A 22,024-nucleotide genomic window follows, 5' to 3' on the forward strand; every position below is an offset into this window, starting at 1 on the left:
CTAGGACATTTCTGTGGGATGGAGCTGGACATGCCCTCAAACAGGCCCAAGCATCTGATTTGCAACATGAGAGAAATACCGCCATGGTGCCATCTCCAGATGTGGCTTTGCAGCTTCCGCACCATCGTTGGCAATGCAGGACGTTCCAGTTTTCACTGCTGGTTTGTGGGGGACTGGCACCTCTCCTCATTCTATACTGAGGGCAAAACCTGGCTGTTTACATATCTCAAGGCACAATCTTCTCTTTTTTTAACTCAAAATTTAACTTTTATTATCATGAAAGCATGCAATAATTGGAACAGGTACATTGTGAAAGTTACCTCCCTTTAGTCAAGTCGTGGTACAACCATGTACTTTCTAATTGATTTGCTCTTTCTTAGTGGACGTAAACAAAGGTTTATAGCAAAGTACCATGGAACAGTTTATTCTTGCTGTTTTCTCTGGCAACCTTGGTAAAGGAAAATAGATGTTGACAGTAAATATTTAAAGTTGGATGTAAGCATTGTTGTGCCAGGCCCAGAATGTGCTACTTTATTGCCAGGTCTGAAAAACTTTGTGTCACGTGAAAGATTTTCATTCTTGTCATGCCCTTTGCCAAATATTTTATGCAAAAATAGCGTATATGCACGTAAGTAACGTGCACGTAAGTAACATGTGCACATGTATATTCTATTTTATAACATTGAAAGTACATGCATATTTTACCGGAGGGAAAAGGGGTGATCCAGTGCCTTTCTGGGGAGGAGTTTAGAAGTCTGCATGCTATTTGCTCTTTTGTAAACGATATAAGCGTATACATTACTGACCTTATTCATACATTTTTGCACTTGCTAATTGACTCGCACAAGTGACATCAAGCTTGCCTGTTGTCTGCGGTTTTTGGGGCCGACGCAATAAGGGGCACGAAACCTACTGTGGGTTTTTACTCAAATTTTAGCAGGGGTTTTTCAGCACTAAAGTAGCCCTAGGATGTAAAAAGGGCCTTAGTGCCAAAAAGTCCCATGCCAAAAAACCTGCGGCGGGCTTAGCGCAGATGCATGCAAATTTCAGGGTAATAGCCGAATTAGCAATGCAAAGAGTCGCACTAAAGAGAGACTGCCTAGTGCGGCTCCTACCACTGCGAGAAATGTAACGCTGCTCACGACTGGCTTGACCAAGCTCCTCCCCCCCCTAAGGTCTGGGTCTGACCCGGGAGGCCTCTACCTGAAATGGTGCATTCGGAAGGTCCACAGCCAAAATCCTCCCTCGGAAGTGAAGGAGGGAAAACAATTAATGCTAACGATCGGGCACTTAATATGAATTTATTCCCTCCGATTGATCCATTCACTGTCACATCTCGGGGGAAAAAAACAATCCCCTTTTCACTCCTTCACTTACTGCCGAGGGGGGGGGGGGGATTTGGGGGTCTGGCAAGCTTTGTTTTAAGTCCAACTGCACCGTTTCAGGTAGAAGAGCCCTTGGTCTGTCCCAGACCTCTTGGCCCATCGGTCAGCCGCTGGTGCTCACCTGGATCTAAGCATCAGATCTGAAGAAACAGACGCTCATGTTAGTACCCGCTGCTGCGATTGTGGGCGCACAGCCATGTCTCCTGGGCACTCAATGCATTTGAGCACTAGGGCCACACAGATTTTCCACAGCAGCTCATTTCAGTATTGCATCAGGTGCCCAGGAGATGGCTGTGTGTGCGCTAGGAAACCAGGCGCTCAGTACTGGGAGGGATGGGTGATCTGGTGGGTGGGTTCAGGGTGAAGTGGAGATGCACTGGTGAGATATTGGCTAACTGGTGCTTCCAAGTAAGTCATTTCAGAATGGTATAGATGCATACTTTAGAAAATACCTGCCTCCGTGTATAAATCAGGCTTATTCCGTGCCAAAATTATACGTCTTTCTGTTTATAAAATAGGTAGAGAAAGTATGCGTTTTCTTGCACATTCAGAAACATATGCCTGTACTTTTGGAACAGAATTATGCGGCATTCTACAACCTCTGTGAATGCCCCATACATCTCCACGTGTCCACTTTACAAGCAGAGGCCGCAATTTGGATAGAATTTAATGCTAGGCTTACAATATTCAATTCTGAACAGCTTACTAGGAAGGAAGGAAAAAATTCAGCGCATTGATTGTTGTTGGAGACGCTAGAATATGCTAGTGAAAAAAATCATAATAGAATAAATATGTAACTAGGGCATAGCATGCAATAAAAGGCATTGAAAAAGTATCTAATCATTTATCTGAGGCTTTATATTCTAATCTGTTAACAGAAATCAGAGATGTGTTCTGCATGTTCAAAAAGTTTTGTATTTCTAACCCTGCTCAGTCTAACGAATAGCATTGTTCAGCACACCGAGGCCAGCGGCCTGGTCTGTTGTGTGTACAGTATTCAGCTGTAGTCACCCGCCATCTGCTGGAGAAAGGAGCACTTGATTACTACAGTTGAAATAGGAGAGGGAATTTATTAAATGGCAACCAGGACTGAAAAAAAAATCATTGAGCATGAAAGAACAGCCCATAGAGATTGCTTTGAGCAGGGCATGACCGAGGCTGGCAAGAGAGAGACGTATAGGCTGACGCATACAGCATGTGGGCAGAAAAATATCAGCTTGGAAAGATGTTTAATATATGTCGTCTTAAGCATTTTTTTTTTTTTAACATTTAAATTGAAATTTACTATTTATCGCTATCGTCTGCCAGCCACAGAGCTGCTGTTTACTTCATTATCTTGAGGTTGTGCAGAGCGACACTACAGAGAGGCACATTCCTAGCTAGCACTGCCATCTGGCACTGGGCATTATCTTGGCAAGGAGTTGGCGTTTTTCCTGAGCGGTTCTGATGGGTTGGAGTGGCAGTAATTAAAAGTACAGTCATTCAGTGTGCAATGGCAAACTAAGCTTTAGAAACCGCCATACAACAAGGAATTGAAAGCAGTGCTAATCAGTCACCCCTTCTCGGTTCCGATTAACATTTGATCACAAAGGGATACAAACCTTAGCTGAGAAATATTAGGAAGTACAGGAGTAAGAGTCAATATAAGAGGCACCAAAGAGAAGAAAAAGAATATGGGTAACCTCTTCTAGTTTGGCTTCTTTGATCTGCGATGAGAATGGCGTTGCTGGAAGGTGAGAGTTATCTAGGTGTACGTGTGCATCACAGAAAGAAGATGGATGTCACTAAATGTCAAGAGCGACAGGGGAGGACCCAGGGTTATAAATCCTCTGCCTGATCTATTCTGCAGCTGTGAGCAAGTGGACGAGAAGGATCCGAAAAGCTGACCTGTTCCTTGTGTTCTACTTCTCTTTAAGTAATGGTAAGTGATACCTATGAACTATGTATTTTTAGAGGGTTGGAAACTGATGGCCATCAACCCCGCACAGTTATGGGTTATTGGCTTTATATACTTGTAACATCATTGCACACAGGCTTCGGAATTACAGTAAGGGATATTTAAAACGTGTGCTTAATATATGCTAACTAAACGTTTTTATTATTGCATGGTACAATGTATGCGATTTCTATGGTTTTAGGACAGACATTGAGCAGTTGATTACAAATGCTTTTTCTTTTTGTTTTGCAGATTCATGGCAATGGGATGAGAGAGAAGGAGGTGTGCCAGACGTGCATTTATAGAGGAACTCCGAGTGACTACACGCTCATAACTGAGACTGAGGTGTGATTCACTAATTAGTGCACAATGTTGTGACCCAGGCTGCAAGCTCACATTTCCTCCTCACAGGGTGATGTTGGACCCATCACCTTTAATGTCCTTGCACTCAGACTTACCTATTTTCAGTACCCTTCACATAGCTTCTAAGTATCCCAGAGGCCTGCAAACTGATTTTCAAAGGTTACCTCCCCAGTTTTTCCCATTCAGACTCCCTTAAACTCATCATAACCTACAGGTATACACTGCCTGGAATGATTTCAGTCGTAATTCTGCCGGCTGCCAAAACAGTCCAAGAAAGGGAGCAGCAAATGGAGTAAACAGAGCTCCACTTTAGATGCTTCTCTCGAAAGATGTCGCCGTACTTACCTCCCTGTGCCTCAGTCTGCCTAACAATGATTGTTCTCTTCCCTTTACTGAAAAGCCATTGAAGGAAGTTGATGGTGATGCTGATGAACCATGCTCGTTAATCACATAGCTTATTGTTTTGATGGAAGTCACTGTTTGCAATGTCATTATTTTCCTTCCTGTTGGGCTCAGGTCTGCCAAATTCCATGCACAGAGATTCAGGTTGATGAAAGGATGTGCACTTTTGCAGTCTGAGCTCAGATGTATGGTGCGAGAGGCACTGTGTGTCTCAGCCGGTCTCTAACTGCGGTTTACGCACTCTTTGAAGACACTTCTGCCACTGGTAGAGCATACAGCTTGCCTTATTTTACTTTCACCTGTCTTGATTTCTTTTTGGTTGTGTGGCCCTTCCCTCAAAATGACGACGCACATCTGTACTAGAGGGGCGAGGGCATTTTCTGCCCATGCTTCAGATGTTGATGTCCCCACAGAAGAAGAGCATCTAGGAAAACGTGACCACTTTTACCAGGAATTTGGTGCTGGTTTTTTCTGCTTGCAGATCAAGTATGGAAGTCACAGTACAATGGGCCAAAGGCCAGGCCTCTGGTACATACACACTTCATCTCCTGACAAGGTAAGTGAGACTGTACAATAATTCCCATCACCAGTGCCCAAATTCCACAAAGAAATCCTTTCGCTTAGTTGAATTATTCTGTTTTCCCGCCCTGCAAGAGGCAATAGCCTTTCAATAAAATGGTTGACCTCCATAAAGCTTTGCGTTATTGTTTAAATATTGTTAAATATAATAATAATACCCTCTGGTTAGAACAGTAGCTGACAGTAAATGCCTTATCCAGAGAGGATTATTGCTATTATTAGCTGAATATTTTTCTTGGGGGCTATTCCCACCTGACCAGAAACCCTGTAATCTGTGCCAGAAGGGATTAACATCTGACGTCATTGCCTCAGCACTTCAAGGATTGGGCGCATGAGCTGGGTGATAGATCCATCCCGCCCGCCCGCCCAAACAAACAAAGGGTGGGGCGGAAGGGGCGGTTTTGTGGCCATGTCAGCCATGTTATTGGCACCTCAGCTTATCCTGGGGCCCTCCTTGTTGTATTTTACAGTTTCTCCCGCTTTCCTCCAAGGGACCCAGAGCGGCTTACATACAATTCAATAATATACAAAGCGTGAATTAAATACACAATAAAATACAGCGCATCAATTACTGTTGTTGCAAAAGTAGAAAACCCACCCCAACATACCAATCCCTGTCCACCATCTCCTCTGCCCCGCCCCCCACCTGAGTAGTGTAAGATAATAAAGATAAGCAGTAAGCGAGCTGCTGGATCCCTAATGCATCTTCTGCAGGGGGGAGGGGAGCTTCTCTTTCCTCCTCTTGAGTGGAGGGGATGCCGGTTGCTTCTGCACCTGAAGCTGGTGCACATCATGCTGGGGCTCTGCTGCGGCTCATGCAGGATGTGCCTGTTGGCCATGGGTGCTCACGCTGGTGACTCTCCCGAGGACATGGGTGACCATGTCTTGTAATGTGAATGAGTCACCCACTCAGTTCATGGAGGTTTGTGGCCTCCTCACTTCCAGCACACACACACCTATTGCCTGGCACGGTTTGACTAGCATGACGTGAAGGATGTTTAAGAAACAGTCTACAAGCAAACTTTTATGCAGAAGACAATTATCTTTATGGCTTACTTTAACATTTCATTTGCTTGCAGGATAAAGTTTGGAAACATTATTCTGTGTGCTGCTCTAGCAGCAGAAAATTAGGAGACCGTAGAATTGACTGCTCTGAATTTCCTTAATTTTTTATCTATTAGGCTGCAAAATAAGAATAAAATAGGCACATAATTTATGAATATGGAATTAGGCTTAATTTAAAAAAAATTCATATGCAGCATAATTATCCCCATGGAAATGGCATAGTTAATTATGCATGCATACAGCAATCCTATTCAGAATATTTAAATAGCTTTTTCAGATAATAGTTTATTGAGAAATAATTAAAAAAAAGGAATTTGTTATATAATTTGAACATTTTTAGATTGCTAATAAGGCTGAATTGCTACAAAGTAAATTCAGAAGGAAAAATATATTTTATAATGAAATTAAGCTGTAAGGGCTAGATTTTCAAACCAACGTATGCACCTATAATCCTGTGTTATGCGCGTAAGTGACATCTTGAAAATCAGTGGGTGCCAGTGTGCGTGTAACTACCTGGGGAACTCAGTTTTGCGGGCCCTTTCATGCACACCGAGGAGAAGCATTCGGGAGGCTGGAGCTGGAGGCTACGGTTTCCCCACAATTTAGCCCTTGCTTGGAGCAGGGTGTAACACTTTGTGAGCTAATTCAGCCATTCACCTCAGGATTTTCAATGCAAAGCTACCACTACCACAGGGCCATTAATGCCTCAGTTAGAAAAGGGACCAGGACCTGAAAAAACAGCACAAACTACAAAAGAAAGGCCGTCCCATTCAAACCACTGAGGCCAGCACATGGACAGATACATGGAAAGATGGAGTCGACCTTTACCAGCACGCGTGTGAGATGCACATTGGATGAAAAATAGTTTGAATCAGACATAGCACTGCCAACTGGCTCCACTGTTTCAGGACAAGTTGAGCCACATCTGGTTTTACTCCTTTGCATGCTGGGACTTGAAGTTCTGATTTCCCTCAAGAAAAAGCAAGACTACAAGTCTGTTCTCGCAATGAGGGTAAAACCAGTGCTAGAGGTACACACAAGCCTATTTCCGTGAAATCTGATTGATACAGCCTGACAGAACTATCATTCTGGCTTTCCCCGTTCCCTCCGAGGCCGTTCCGAAAATGGAGCAACCTCGGAGGGAACTTTCCTTCCCCCCTCCCCCCCCCCATTCCCCTCCCTTCCCCTACCTGTCTCACCCCCCAGCCCCGGGATTTACACGCATCCCAGGGCTTTAGGCCCGGCACGTGTAGGGCTTTTAAAATCTGTCCCAATATGTGCAGAATTAGTCGCTTATCCATGGCATTTAAGAAAAGGCTAGACTGTAATCCTGGTGGTATTGCACTTCCCACTTCTTTGCCCACATCTTCTCCTGGCCTAGCTTACAATCAGCTTCCTTTTTCATTCTCTTCTCATCTCTGCTGTCCAGTCAGTCCATCAAAGAAAGATTTCTTCCTCTAATTCTACCTAGGGCCCCTTTAATGTCCGTAGAATATGCTAACCTAAATTCTATCATAGCAAATGCGATTCTTGTTCAAAATAGGGAAAGGTGAGCAGGAGTCAAAAGCACGTGAAAAAAGAAATATTGTAGTAAAATCAGTGTAGTGTATAGTAAAGATGTTAGAAATGGGAAGAAAAACAACTCAGAATTACAGTTGTAAACTCCAAGCTATTGGGTATTTCTCATTGGATGGAATTTAGATAATCATGAAAATAGATCATCTGAAAACAATCAGCTAAAATTGTGGAATAACATAGTATCAGAATTAAGACAAATTAGCCAGGTTTTTTAATGTGTTTGAGAAGTTAGCTATTTAATAAATATTAATTACCAAGCTCCAACCGTCACAAATTATGTAGGTGAGAGGTGGGGCTTAGGATGAAGATTATTTGAATGATGTTTCATGCAGAATGCTGTCTTGTCCTAGGGGAAGTAAAGAACTTTCACCCTTTAAACATGGAAATAGCCAGGGGGGTCTGCACCGCCCGTGCTGATCCTGGATGACTTTCCCACGAGAAGCTGCCATGTCACCATGTGATTGCACACAATGGAAAATCACATGATTGCAGCTCGGGCTTCGACTGGTACAAATCTGTCTGTAGTAACCAAAGCACTTGTTCTAAACAATGTGCAACTCATGGAGGGGCTCAAGGTCTGGTCTTTGAGGGATACTCAAAAGAAATATATAAATGAGAGTTATTGGCGTACAGAAGAGATGTGTTTGCAGGCCTTTAAGAACTGACATTGGAGGCCCCCAATTTAAGCTGTCATTTTTTTGGAGTTTGTGGTGCCATATTCTGAAAAAGTTAAATATCTGTCTCTATAGTCATTACTGACTTTCCAAAAGTCATCAAAATAATATTATATCTTCAAGTGTTGCTGTTCTTTGAAAGAGAGCAAATCATTTATTATTATTATTTATTTGATTTATATTCCGCTTTTCTAGGTACTTTAAAGCAGATTACATTCAGGTAAAATAATGGTATCTTGCAGTTCTAGTGGGATAGGTGGGAGTGTGGTGAAAAAATGGCAAGTGCCACTCAAAGACTTAGTTTTAGCTAATTAGCAATGATAGTTTCTTGACTTGACTTTATCTATTGTCCTTTTTATTAATGTAAGCATACAGAAACCATGAGTCTGAAAAATATGCTAGAGGAGCAGCAGCAGAAAATCCAAGCCTTTCCTTCACATTTTACCAACCTAACATGCTCTCTTTTTTTGTCAGCTGATGTGCTACTGCTGAGCACTCTAGAGATTACAAGTTAGACTAAGGATTCTCATCTCTTCTGCATTGTGCCACGTCTAAGGCCATGATCATTTTAAATGATTTCATCTGCACGTAGAATTGCAGTGCTCAGACAGTTCTCTGCTTTCACTCTGGAGCAAGCTGCTGTTTGCTGAATGCTGAAACCGGTTCCAGTGGTTGGGTCAGAACTAAGTGCATCTCTTCTGTTCTGTATATACAATATGTGGTTCTTAGTGCACCCAGTCTGCCCATTAGCATCTGCTGCCAAAGACCTTACTCAATCTGTGGTCTCTTCCAGTCCTCATCCTATTGCTAAGATCCCTTTACATTTCCGGGCAATACGCCTTTCTGACAGTATAAGGGCAGGGGTGAGCAACTCAGGTCTGAATATCAAAGTTAGGCGGATAACTTATCTGGCTGACAGCCCCTCCCGGTTATGTTCCCAGAACACACGTCTTATCCATAAAAAGTTATCTGGCTAGAATTTAGCTATGTAAGTGCCCAAATATTTATTTAGCTGGCTAACTTCCAAGTTATTTGGCTAAATGCTTCTGAATATGGACCTCGTACTTAACGGCACACACAAAAGAGAGATTGAAAATTTGCGCTAAGCAAACCGGCTGATCCAATTCTAGTTTTATGCCCTCGCATGCATGGAGATGTAGTTTTGCTGTACAAATCAGAACTGCAAACCCCAAACCAGGGCTGGGCCAAGTGTCCTGAAAGATGGAAGTAACTGGTTACCTTGGATCCAGCCCAATATCTGTCCAGTTCAAAGTGTTTGATCCTGCTCCAGTGCAAAACCTTTGCAGATTTGCACCTCTAGCTGAAGAGTTCGAGAATGTATTTTCCCCATCCTCAGCTACATAAAATGGTTTGTGAGTAGTCAGATAAATCAAAATCAACCCAAGAAAATTAGGATTAAAAAAAGAAAAATACTTATGAGATTCTTCCATTTTTGCAGTACAAGTTAATTTCCATTGCTTGCTCAATTTGCAAGAAATTCTTGCTCTTGCTACAGTATCTTTTAATGGAAAATGTCGCCCTCATTTTTCCCAAATTCCGTACCATTATATCCTGCTTTGGTGAAAGTGAACCCAGCTATAACTGCCGAAAACAATTTCAGACCCGGGTTTTCTATTGTGTTACTGTGCAGTATTGTACACTTAGGAATGGCCAGCAGGGCCCTTGGATAACAAATTCCACATGAAAACCAAATATGGACTTTGGCCAGTTTGTTGACTTAGAAATGTTGGCAAACCATAAAGGGATGGATTTGTCCAGAAAGGCACTTGTAGAACGTGCGCGCCAAGATTCACTACCTCTTGTCAAACTTCAACCAAAGTTCGCAAACGCTCCCCTTTGTTCTTAGAACAAAGAACGTGCATATGTCAATTTGCAAACTTAATTTGAGGTTAACTGAGAATCAAGACCCAACATACTGTGCTGCTGAGCCCATCTCAAGCACATGCTCAGAAGGAACTGCGCACTAAACCTCCATACTTGCTAAAAATCCGGGTTACTACAGTATTAGAGCTCCAGACAATGATCATGCCTTACATTTGTATTAAGGTCTGTGACTTTTCTTTCCTAGCATAAGCCAAGATGCTCCTTCTCCCATGGCTGCCCCCGATAATAAATATTTACAGCTGGAGGTATAGCCATATACATTGATTATTTTGACAGCTTTTTTTCTGTTTATCTTACGCGCCATCTGGTGAAGAGAATGGAAGTGAATTGATGGAAGAGTTTGCTATTATTTTTTTTACATTTCCTCCTGAAATTGAATCTGTACATGGTTTCTTTCGGCACACGTGTGCACGTAGCAGTATGGCTCAGATGGCACAGGGCATCTCCCAGCAGCAGCAGCACGCTTTTCACTGGGCTGTACTGCTTCTATCATTGTGGTTGTCAATAAATGGGGAAATGGTGGCATTTGGTTATCTAGCAGCTAGAAAGATGGTGTTGCTTTCGGAAGTTGCCAGAGGGCATGCACTGGATGGGGAAGCTTTTACTGGTGCCCAGTGTGTATTTTCTGTTGGGATTGTCTTGAAATGAAAGGTGCTAAAAACGTCAAATCATTATTATTTGGTTTAGGGATTTCTGAATGTTTTACTTTCTGTTACGGTGAGCTTAATGGGTCAGTATTATATGAAACTTATATTTACTCATAATTTGAGAGGTTTTTTCCCCTTTGCAGTGGATTTAATCAGCTTCTTGGAACTGAATGCAATAGAATAAATAGGATAAGAGTTTATGCACAACAAAGCGCAAGCATAAAAACACCTATTCCAGAGGATAAAAAAGGTTTCATTTCCAGATAGGATTGGCTCAACATCTCATGCGTCTCAACATGCAGCCCAGGCAGTGGGGTTAGGGCAAAGAAAGGCAAGATTTCATTTTCCTGCCAGCAAATAGTGGGTGCCCCTGGAAAGAGATGTGCAAAGAAACACGTGTGCAGGAATATTTGTGAAAAAGTCTATTCCACCATAGAGTGAAATGGGAACATTTCTGGTGAGATGACCGGGAAGGGCAGCATTTGCTCTGAGCTGTGAAGCCCAGTGAGATCCGGCAGCTTTGGCCATTTTCCACCACAGAACTCTATGGTGACTAAAGAGCATGGATTTGTTCATTTTGTACGCGTATAGAAAATGCTACTTTTTGTGGGTCATTATTCACTGATACCCATAGAAAATCCCAGTGCTTTATGTGGAGCAGGCCAAACCAATCGATGAGAAGACGTGCAGAGTGATGAGTTAGCTCACATTGGAAAGCCACTTCTGGCCAACCCGATGGCTGAGTGGCAAGTGCTATGCAGGGACCCAAGCTCATGTCTTTCATGGCCCTAGGTTTGCCTGGGCCATGGTCAGGGTGGGGGGAGGAAGCAGGGAGTGGGGGGGTGGGGGGAGGGAGCAGGGGGAGCCCCGGTCATTGGGGAATGGCGACATCTAGATTTAGGGCCTATGACTCCAGGGATCGGGAAGCAGTTCCGATGCAGGGCTCCCAGCCCAGGACTGTTGCTGCAGTGAATGGGCGAAGGGAGTTGGAAGGGGATATAAAATAAGGGGGAAGCCCCTCTTGTAGTTGCGAATGAAGGCTCATTGCCCCAGTTCTCAGCCCTGGTTCCAATTGAGCCAGTGGCCCACAACAGTAGGAAGAAACCAGCAGCTCAAAAAAAAACAAAAAGAGGTCACAGTTTCCTTTCCATATCCTTATTTCATTGTAAGTATAGCGGCATGCTACAGATACTCTTTTCGCCAGACTATTAACTGGTAGAAATGTTCCCTTCATTATAACATGGGTAACGAGTACTTCAGCCTCTCCCTGCCTCCGCCCTTTTATAATAGTTCCCCCACAAATGAATATTCAGGCAAGTTTGGAATCAAATAGGCTGCAGCTTTATTAAACCAACAAACTACTCGAGCCAGTAACAAGACAAGTAAACAGACCCCAGTGTTCATCTGCCATGCCCCCAGCAAGATGATCACCCCAAGGCCAGCCGGCCTATAGGTCGCAGGCAGCTCCCAAGCCACCCGAGGACTTAGCCCTGCCACAGCCCAACAAGAGGCAGTCCCTGGAGCAACTGCACCCAATTGCTCTAGCCCTAAATCCCAGGGCTGACGGTTTCAACCAGTCATCAACCCTTCAGTATCCCGCTGAAGCATAAGCTCGGCTTGGGCAACCCATCACAGACACAGAAGGAAGAAATCCATTCTGTGATCCCAAAGATAATGGCCCAGATTCCTACAGCAATAAACTCTCCAAGTCCTCCTGAAAGGAATTAATCAACAAATCCTGTCCCACAAAAGAGAAGTAAACTGAAATGACAGCAGAAAAGGACCAAACGGTCCATCCAGTCTGCCCAGAAAGCTTATGGTAGCATTAGACACGCCATACAGGCGTCTCCCATAATGGTAGCATCTGCCACACCATACACACCCCCATACTGTTTCCTAAACCGTCAAAGTCAGGGCCCTTGTTGGTTGCTGTCTCTTGCCATTGAAGCAGAGAGCAATGTTGGAGTTGCATCATCTCCATGCTTATTTGTTTTCCCAGCCCGTAAAATTCATGTCTTTGTTGGTTGCTGTCTAAAACTAATTCCCCTTTTCCTTTTTTCCTCCTCCCATTAAAGCAGAGAACAATAATGGATTTTCATCAACAGTATGAAGGCTTATTGGTTAAGGGTAGTAACCGCCACACCAGCAAGTTCTCCATGTACTCTTTTCCTCATTTCCATCATCTAGCCTTTTGAAAAAGACCCCCACAACAATCCCAAGACCATTCATGCTTAATATGTTGTCCACCCAGCAAGCACAACCAAGAACCAATCTGTTGATTGGCCTTGGCCCTGCTACGCCTCCAAATGACATATTCCCTTTCAGCAGACTTGAGAATGATATCAGACCAACAAATTATAACCAAGCGGAAACCATCATTAAATCTTTCTGTACAATACTAATAAACTGCCGACCCAGTAACTTGCCCCAGTCATTCCCACCCGGGTGCACAATCTGCATGCTGGGAATTAATTCGTCCCAATGCATGCCATGTCGTCCAAGCCAATGAACATGCACACCATATGCCTCCAGTCCCAAATGTTCCCCATACGGATGCCAGCAAGCATGCGCCCAGGCGGTGTAAGAGTGTCCAACTATCCAGACATTGCACTTCCACCTAATGACATCTGAACAGAAACAACAGTCAGAAACATATTAAAAAATGCTTATGCCCTAGTCTAACATAGGTCTCGAAGGCATCAGACTTCCAATGTCCGATGCTCTGATTCAACTCCCAGAAAGACCAGAAAGTGCTGCTAACGTTGCAGTCCCAATTCTAAAGGAATGAGTACCAAATCGACTCACATCTAAATTACCAGACCGCAAACACGCTGTCAAAACCATCTCAGTTAACGGTCAAAGATTAGCTTGTACCAACAACTGTGATCCACCTACCGGATGAACAGAAAAACATTCCCGAACATTAGCTACCGGGCATGATCGCAAACCCATCACCATCCGTAAAACCAAAGTAACCCCCCTACCTGACTGTTCAATTTTGGACCACGGGATAAACAGTGTCAGAATATCCTTACCTAACCAAACATGCTGAGCCTGCAGCCCATTCAATTCTGCCCCTCCCCCACTCTGGCCACTAATTCACTCACTTGGAATGCACCGAAGAATGCCAGTATAAAAGCCAGACAAAACAAAATTACTTCAAAACCCGAAATGCAAACCTCCTGCAGGATATCCCACAGCTTCAATAAAATATCGTGTGTGATAGGCAACCTCCCATCTGGTGTCTTAACCAGACCCCTCGACCAACCCAACAACCATCAACTCATCAAAATGACCCGTCGGATAATCCCAGCCATGCACCCTCATAAAAAAGGGAAATCCTAACAGCTGACGACGGTCGACTTCGATATGCCCTTTGCCTTAGCATCTTCTATATACTGGAGCAACAGCATATCAGCCACTGAATCCCATGACCATCCCAGGGACAAAAGAAAAGACACCATCTTGTCTGCTCCATTCATATATCCTGTCCAAATAGACGGAGCTAATGATGCTCACAGCAGTTTCTATGACTTGGGAACCAAACCTCCATAGGAAACCTGGTACCGCTGCCCTGTACTGATCCTTCTGGAGCCAACTCCTAGAACTGCACCCACTTGGAACGAGAAAGAGAATCAGCAATAGTATTAGTCACAGCAGGTATATGATGAGCCCAGACAGTAACATTCAATGACATACACTATAGAATGAACTCCCGCAAAAAGTCAGAAACCAACAGCTTCTCTCTTATTGATAACCTCGACTACCCCCAGATTATCACGCCAGAAGATTACCTTCTTATTCTGTAGTTGAGAACCCCAAAGATACAAGGCCAGTACTATAGGGAACAGTTCCAAATAGACGGCCACTTTCCATGCCTCTGGCCACTTTCCATGCCTCTGGCCATGTGTCAGCACACGTAAGACCCCTGAAAATAGATCCAAAAACTACAAGCTCCAGCATCATCCGTGTAAAGTTCCAGATCATAACTAGATATTGCCTCAGATTGCAACAATGATGTCCCGTTGAAGTCAACCAGAAATCTAGACCACATCTCCAAATCCTCCCGTATCCTGCGTGTAACTTGAATGTGATGATTTTTCTTCACCACACCAGACATAGCCACAGACAGCCTCCTCACACATACATGTCCCATGGGAATAACCCTGCAAACAAAATTCAAACTTCCCACTACAGACTGCATCTTCTGCAAGGTCATTTTTTACTATGCAATGCCACCTCCACTAACTCTCTCAACTTGACCACCTTATCTAATGGCAAACGGGAAATCATTTCCAAAGAATCCAGCTCAGTACCTAAAAATACCAAAGACCTGCATGGACCTTCAGTCTTTTCTTGGGCAATCGGAACCCCAAAGTCTGACGCAATCTTTAAAAAACAATGCATGATTTCAGCACAAACATCAGCCCCACGAAGAGAAAATCATCTAAATAATGAACGATATTCTCCAATCCAGATACCTGCTCCACCACCCAATGCACAAAAGAACTGAACATCTCAAAGTAAGCACATGCAATGGAGCAACCTATTGGCATACACCTATCAAAATAATAACTTCCCTTGAAAATAAACCCCAATAAATGAAAACTCTCCAGGTGAATAGGCAACAGCTGAAAAGCTGACTCAATATCGACGTTAGCCATAAGGGTACCGTGACCACAACGACGCACAAGCCGAACTGCAGAATCAAAAGACGTGTAATGTACTGTGCAAAGCTCCCTGGGGATAAAATTGTTCACAGAAGATCCTTCAAGAAAAGACAGGTTGTGAATCAACATGAATTTACCTGGTTCCTTCTTAGGTACCATCGCCAAAGGGGACAAGATCATTCCATGCAAAGGAGATTCAGCGAAGGGAACTGTTATCCAACCCAAATCCAACTTTGCCTGCAGCTTCGTCTGGACCACAGCACTCAAATTCCTCACAGAAAGACGATTCCCTCCTCCCATATTTCCCGAATGAAAACAAGGGATCCTAAAACCCCTCTAAATAAAATAAATGCCGCATCCTTCCTAGGGTAATCCCTAAGCCATGGCTCCATCGCCATCACACTAATAAGTGTTGGAGCCCACACCATCAACTCATTTCGCAGAACTCCAGGCACCTGCACCTCCTGAAGTCCCTCCCCATCCTGGACATTTAGGACATTTGCTAGCTGGGTGATTGGCTTCACAGGAGGAACACAGATGTCTGAATTTACAGCCTGAAAAGTTGTAAACTGACCTGTTGAACCTCCACCATACATCTGACAAACCTGCATTCCCTGAACTCCCTTTAGCTGCACTTTCAAGGGGCGCGGCAGCCCCATGAAAAGGCTTCCCTGTAACACCAAGCCCCTCCAGCAGTACCACCTGAATTAGTCACCGACGATCCAGATGCTTTATTGGTCATCTGAGTCAGTCATAAACCCACGTCTTGTGTACCTCAAGACATAAATTTATTCCCCGCCATCCTATCCCTGAAATGCTCATCATAGTTGATGTTATGATAGTGGATCCTTGGTCCGGGACGAGGGAAGACACCCACCAGTAACGCCTAGGTGTGCTCGACTTCGGAAGGTGGAATGTACTGCAGCACAATCCGGCAAGGAGTCCCAAGGTAGGTGGCAAACGACAGAAAAAGCTATTAAGGCAGGGGCTCCCCTGTCCCCTTACTTACCCCCTGAAACCGGGGATTGCCTAGGAGAAGCAGAACTGTGAGAGGACAAAGAGGAAGAACTAGAAGAACTGGACTTATCCCTCCTCCTTTTTCGTTTAGACCTAACGCCGAGACTTAACCTTTGAAGCCCCAACAGACTGACCCTCAGACTCTGTATGCCCCACTCCCACAGCAGCCTCCTCTACATGCTCCACCCCAGCCACAGGAGAACTCACCTGCACAGCCGCAACATTCCCCTGCAATACAACCTCTCCTGACTCAGCCTGAGGAGACACCACCTGCTCCGGGGCAGCAGAACCTTGAGCTGACAACCAAGCCGCATTCCATTCAGCAAGTAGAGTCACCTCTCCATTCTTCCTGGCGAGAAGTAACCACACCATCCAAGGCTTGCTGCACTCCAGTTCCTGGGTGGGAAGAAAGGCAGATACAGTACCATGAACGATAGACCCCGGAACAAATCCCATACCACCCCCAGAACCCAAACCAGAAAAGAATTTAGCACCCCTAGAAAAGTCCTCAGGCGCTGAACGCCAGTCCCATGACCCACTTACTCCTGCAAAACCAACCCGAGAGTCTAAACCAGTAGTCCCACCAATAGCAGGCCAATACCTCAGTAATTATCCCCAATTACTCGTAGGAAAGAACCCACTGGAATAGCCAGCACTTAACCAAGAAGCTACATCAGTATCACAACCAGTAGGTAACTGCTGCCCTTCTCCCCTAAAACCACCCTGTATGCTGCCATCCTGACCAAATATACCCAACCCCGAAGCACGAGACGACTCACCAGTACCCAGAGAAACATACCCAACATTTGCGCCAGTGACTGCAGCATCCCCCCTTTTGTCACCAATCAAACGTATCACCAGCATTAAAATCCCCACTGCCCAGCACACAAATCTGGTCAAAATGAGGCAGAGCCGCATGACCAACTGCCCCTGCTCAATCACGTCGCCACGCGTGGAGCTATCCTGCCTACCACTCGCAGTAACGGCCCTCCTAGAAACACCAACCCCCTGCCCCTCATCCCGCTGCCACAATAAATCGCCTTCAACCGCTCCACTTCTTTCAGGAGGCAGCCCCCTGGCACTGGAATGCACCCTGTCCACAGCTCCTACTTCTCGCACCCCCCCCCCCCCCCCCGGCCAATCCACCTCCACTGGCCCCATCGTCATTCAAACTATGACAAACTCAGCAGCAGTAACACCACAAGGGAGAACAGAAGGACACACGAAGGACCTATTACTAAGCACTCGCATTTCACAACTGCCCGCACTCACTGCTTCAGGCCCTGCTGATCTTGGAGCACCCTCCAAGTAGCTCCTGATGTGAAAACCTCCCAGTCCTACATATCCGGAGCCACCGTTGCTGACTCCTCTGCCAACAAATCCTGCACAAATCCAAACTTTCCCGCCCGACACACCATCACCGCGAAATAATGCTAGCTGCTCGCAGCAGAGGACAAACAGCAAGTGAGCACCTTACGCTTCACCCGCCTACCTAACCCAAACTCCTTCCCCTTCTCCCTGCGTCACTAGCCCCCCAAACAATTGCACTACTAACTGGTCCAATTCAAATCCTTACTAATCTAACCGTCGCTCCCGACAAGTCATCCCAACCATTCCCTCCGCAGCTGCCCCCACACTACATCGTGCAGCCAGGAACTCTGCCTGGCTGGCTTTCCAGTGTATGAGAATGGTGTTTTCACGTCATGACCTGCTATTCTTTATAAATCTTTATATTTTACCACTTAAAATAAATCTGGGCATGGACCCTATTGAGATGTTCAGTGCTTGCAAGTGAATTACATTCTTATATATATTTGTTAAGCTAAAAATTAAAGGAATTGTATTTTGGAAAATGCAGTGTTGCTGCAATTGTTTTAATTGTTTCTGGACCTATTTTCTTTGGTGTAACTAGGAGCCTACAGAAACAGAATTGCAGAAAAAGATCATAAGGCCTGTCTAGTCAGCCCCTCCACACAACTGCTCAGCTCTGCTTTCCTTACCACTCCCCTCAGAGATCCCCTGACCTTGTCCCATGATTTCTTGAATTCAGATACTGTCCATTGCTTCCACTGGGATGCTGTTGCATGCATCCACCACCCCCTTGACCCACCTGCTGTACATGGAAAATTTGAGATATTTAAATGTTTCTTTCATCTTTTACCTTTCCTATAGGGTATTCATGTTTAGATCCTTAAATCTATCCCCATATGCTTAAGAATGAAGATCACTGATCATTTAGTAGCCACCCTCTGGACCGACTCCATCCTATTTATATTCTTTTGAAGGTGCGGTCTCCAGAATTGTACACAGTATTCCAAGTGAGGTCTCACCAGAGACCTATACAGGGGCAATATCACCTCCCTTGTTCTACTGACCATTCTGCTCCCTGTGCAGCCAAGCATCTTTCTGACTTTTGCCATCACTTTATCCGGCTGTTTGGCCACCTTGCGCTCATCGGATATGAACACATCCAGATCCCATTCTTTTCAGTCCGAGAAGAATTTCGCCCCTTTATTTTGTTCTGCTCCCTTGGATTTTTGAAGCCCAAATGCGTGACTGCATTTTTCATCGTTACATTTTAGTTTCTAGCTCATTCATTCATGAATGCAAGCCACTTGCCCTCTTGCCACCATGAACCTGTCTCTGGATGTAGTGTATGTGCATAGAATAAATAGCATTCCTATACATAAAGACTCCGCTACAAGCCGTTGCAGTGGTTTTCCATTCCTTGAATCTGCTAACTATAATTTCTGCGATTCCTTTTAGCTTGTTCCAGGGAATCTCTTACCAGAGTTTCCACTGGGGCAGTAGAGCTTAGACTGTTTGCAGTCCACTTGTGAGATGTGACCTCTTGTACATCTCTCTAGAACAAAGCTGAATGCCTGGCGTGCAAGGAATGGCTTTCTCCAGCAAGCTGGATGTGGAGACGGCTTGGGAATTTTACAGAGCAGAGGCTTCTATGCTTTAGGTATATTCATGCCAACTTTCTTTTCTTCCTAAGGATACTTTATACCTTGGAAAATACTAAATTTGCCCATCTTGACTGGCCCATGTCGCCTTTCTAACATGTAATGTATGTAGCCTATTCTATACTGAGTTTGGAGACTGGTAGGGGACTGTGAAGAAATGTAAATTTCATAAGAGAAACTACTCAAGCCAGCAATAGTGCAATCATGTTACTTGCATGAGCTTTGAAATCTACTTCGTTAAATACAAATTCTCTCTTTTAATGCTGGCAAACCAGCTTCAACCTTTTGCAGCCATTTTTCTGAATGTGAGGGTTTGGAGATTTTTTTTTTAATGGATTAGGATTGCTGTTTCAGCTGCTTGCAGATGTTGAAAAATAGTTATGTTGAAATTTAGCATAAAATGTAAGACTAACAAACCCCACAGTGGTCTGATTTGGGACATTCTTTAGATGCAAAACTCTTGACAAATTAAAGAATTCTTTATTACAAGATAATTACCCTTTTCCTTTTCAGTAGTAAGATGATAATTTGGGATGTGCATTCATTTTAAAACAAATGGTAAACTGAACCAAATCAAGCATTTTTGTTTTGTTTTGGTTTTTTTTACACTGAAACAAAGCAAAATTAAAAAAAATCTCCCTCAAATTTTCAGCTTCATTTGTTTTGGCAGATAGTGTGCATTATTTGCAAATAGCACACCCTATTTCTTGTAAGAAATAAGAAAAAAATGAATAAAAATCATCCAAAAATGAATAAAACAAACCAAACAAAATATCCCTGCACATCCCTAATAAATATATACTTATTTCCCCAAATGCTTTTTTTCTGATTCATTTTGTAAATTAAGGAACATTTTATTTTCCAAGAGCGCGCTTCTTGCAGCCAATAAAAATAACCAGTTATAGCAAAGAAAAAAAAGGAACCATTGTTCCATACATAAAAAAGTCAGTTAAAATGTTTTCCCTGCAGTAGGGTTTGGTGGTAAAGGGAAAGGATGCATTAAAAAAAAAATTCTCCATATTAAGGCAAACATCTCGGCCTGAGCTGTGTCCCAGAGGCACAGCGAGATAACGGGGCTTGGCTAAAGTCATACAGAGAATTGGGGCTTTGGGAACTCTGGAAGTGTGCAGACATTTTCTTTCCTAAAATTGGAATTATAAGTTGGACTTGGCCCCGTTTACTTTGCAGCACATTTAAACTTTTCTTGCTGGTGAATATCTCGCTTCCTCTCCCACTGCCAGAGAAGCTTTAAGCACTGGAAGAGACCAAGCGGATTGGTTGGTGTGGCCTTTGCATGTAAATCTCTTGGTTTCAGTGGCTGAGGACAGGCAAGAAAAGCTTCAGTTGGCCCCTGCAGCAGAGAAACACAGAGAATGACTCAGTCAGTATTGCCTGTAGCCAGTGACGATGAAGAGCTAAGTGGTCCGTAGAGCAGAAACGCTGCCATGTTACAGCAGAGTCAGAGAGAGTAAAGGGGAGGGAAGGCAAATCCACTGGCGTTAGCTAACGGCTGGGACAGGGGGCTGATGACCTTTTTTATCGTGGTGGAGCTGTTGGGCCGAGGCAATACGCTGCACTCAGCCGAGCGCACTGATTAACCCGTGTCTGGACGCGCCTCCAAAACCTCTCATGCAATAAGGGGATTAGCGCGTCTAAAACATGGGTCCAACCCCCTGCAAAGCTAATAGTGCTCATCACATGGAAATTCAGGTGGTTGAGGCTGTCAGCTATTACCTCCAGATGCAAAAAGAAAAATATGCGCTCAACACGCACATTTCCATTAGCGTCTCAGTATTGTGGTGAGATTAAGTCGGAGGAAATGAAAAAAGGAATTAGGTAAAAAAAAAAAAAAAATTAAAGAAAAAGGGTGCTGGCGGTCAGGTTAGGAAAAGGGACACTTGTAAAGCTGAACATCTGTCTTCCTACCCCGCTGACAGCTGCCAAGGAGGTGCTGGGGCACACAATGTCCTCTCTTGTACCGCGGCAGCCCGGAGAGGCTGATCAGCAGGCATTAGGAGCGCCCGTTTTCTGCGCGCTGATATTGCATTGGTCTGTTTATCAGGCATCCCTTTTTATTTTACAGCCAAGTCTGGGATTCAAAGGTATAAAGGGGAGAAAAAGCAACGGGTGTGCGGTCACTTGACTGGTGGAGCAGTGAACTAAGATGGTTTCTTATTCTGGGGGTGGTATGAGTTCAAACCTCTTTTTACTGAACATCCCTTTTCATTTTAGAGCAGGGTCAGGATCCATGGTGGTATAAAGGGGAGAAAAGTTTGCTCACCTCTGCCTTAGTGTAAGATTCTGCAGTGGTGAGGAAAGGGAAGGGTTAAGTCCTGAATGATCTTTAGGGAAACAGATGACGGTTCTGGAAAACAAAATAGCCAAGGCCTCACATCAGTGTTGCTGCATTCCTGGATGGCCTCCTCCACTTCACTCTGCATCAACATGAAGTCACCCTCCAGTTTCTTCTTCTGATTGATCAAGAAGAGAACCTGTGTAAATGTCTCCCTCCAAAATAGCGGAGCACTATTAATTCGCTTTAACCTTTTTGTTATACATATATACATTCCTGGCATTGCACCCATATTCAGTGCTTCCTGAAAAGGGGAAATGGGACTGGACTGTGCAGGAAGCAACCCGCACAAAATGAATAAAGCATTTCCATCCCATTGCCCAAGCCTTTTCTTGACTCTGCAGCTTTTGACAAAGATAAAATGGTAATGGTAATGATTTGGGTGCATGCAAGAGCTATTTGGGTGAGGGGGGAGAGGAAAGGAGAGAAAGCATTCATAGGGCCATTTCCAGAGGGGTGAGCATGGACCAGCACTAAGACT

General features: G+C 44.2%; 1 long non-coding RNA gene across 7 annotated transcripts in view; it reads left to right on the forward strand.

Annotated features, from left to right (window-relative positions):
- Positions 1–22,024, forward strand: part of LOC115076873 — a 313,677-nt gene that overhangs the window by 115,831 nt on the left and 175,822 nt on the right. For 2 of the 7 annotated variants that reach the window (XR_003852886.1, XR_003852885.1), the window contains exons 4-6: positions 3,235–3,306; positions 3,574–3,666; positions 4,450–4,642. The exons of 3 other annotated variants lie outside the window; for them this stretch is intronic. This is a non-coding gene — a long non-coding RNA (uncharacterized LOC115076873). Of the gene's footprint in view, positions 1–3,152; positions 3,307–3,573; positions 3,667–4,449; positions 4,643–22,024 lie in introns of all 7 variants that reach the window. 2 more of the 7 variants (XR_003852887.1, XR_003852888.1) reach the window with 2 other exon arrangements.

This window comes from Rhinatrema bivittatum, chromosome 15 (assembly GCF_901001135.1).
Source record: "Rhinatrema bivittatum chromosome 15, aRhiBiv1.1, whole genome shotgun sequence".
Lineage (NCBI taxonomy): Eukaryota > Metazoa > Chordata > Amphibia > Gymnophiona > Rhinatrematidae > Rhinatrema > Rhinatrema bivittatum.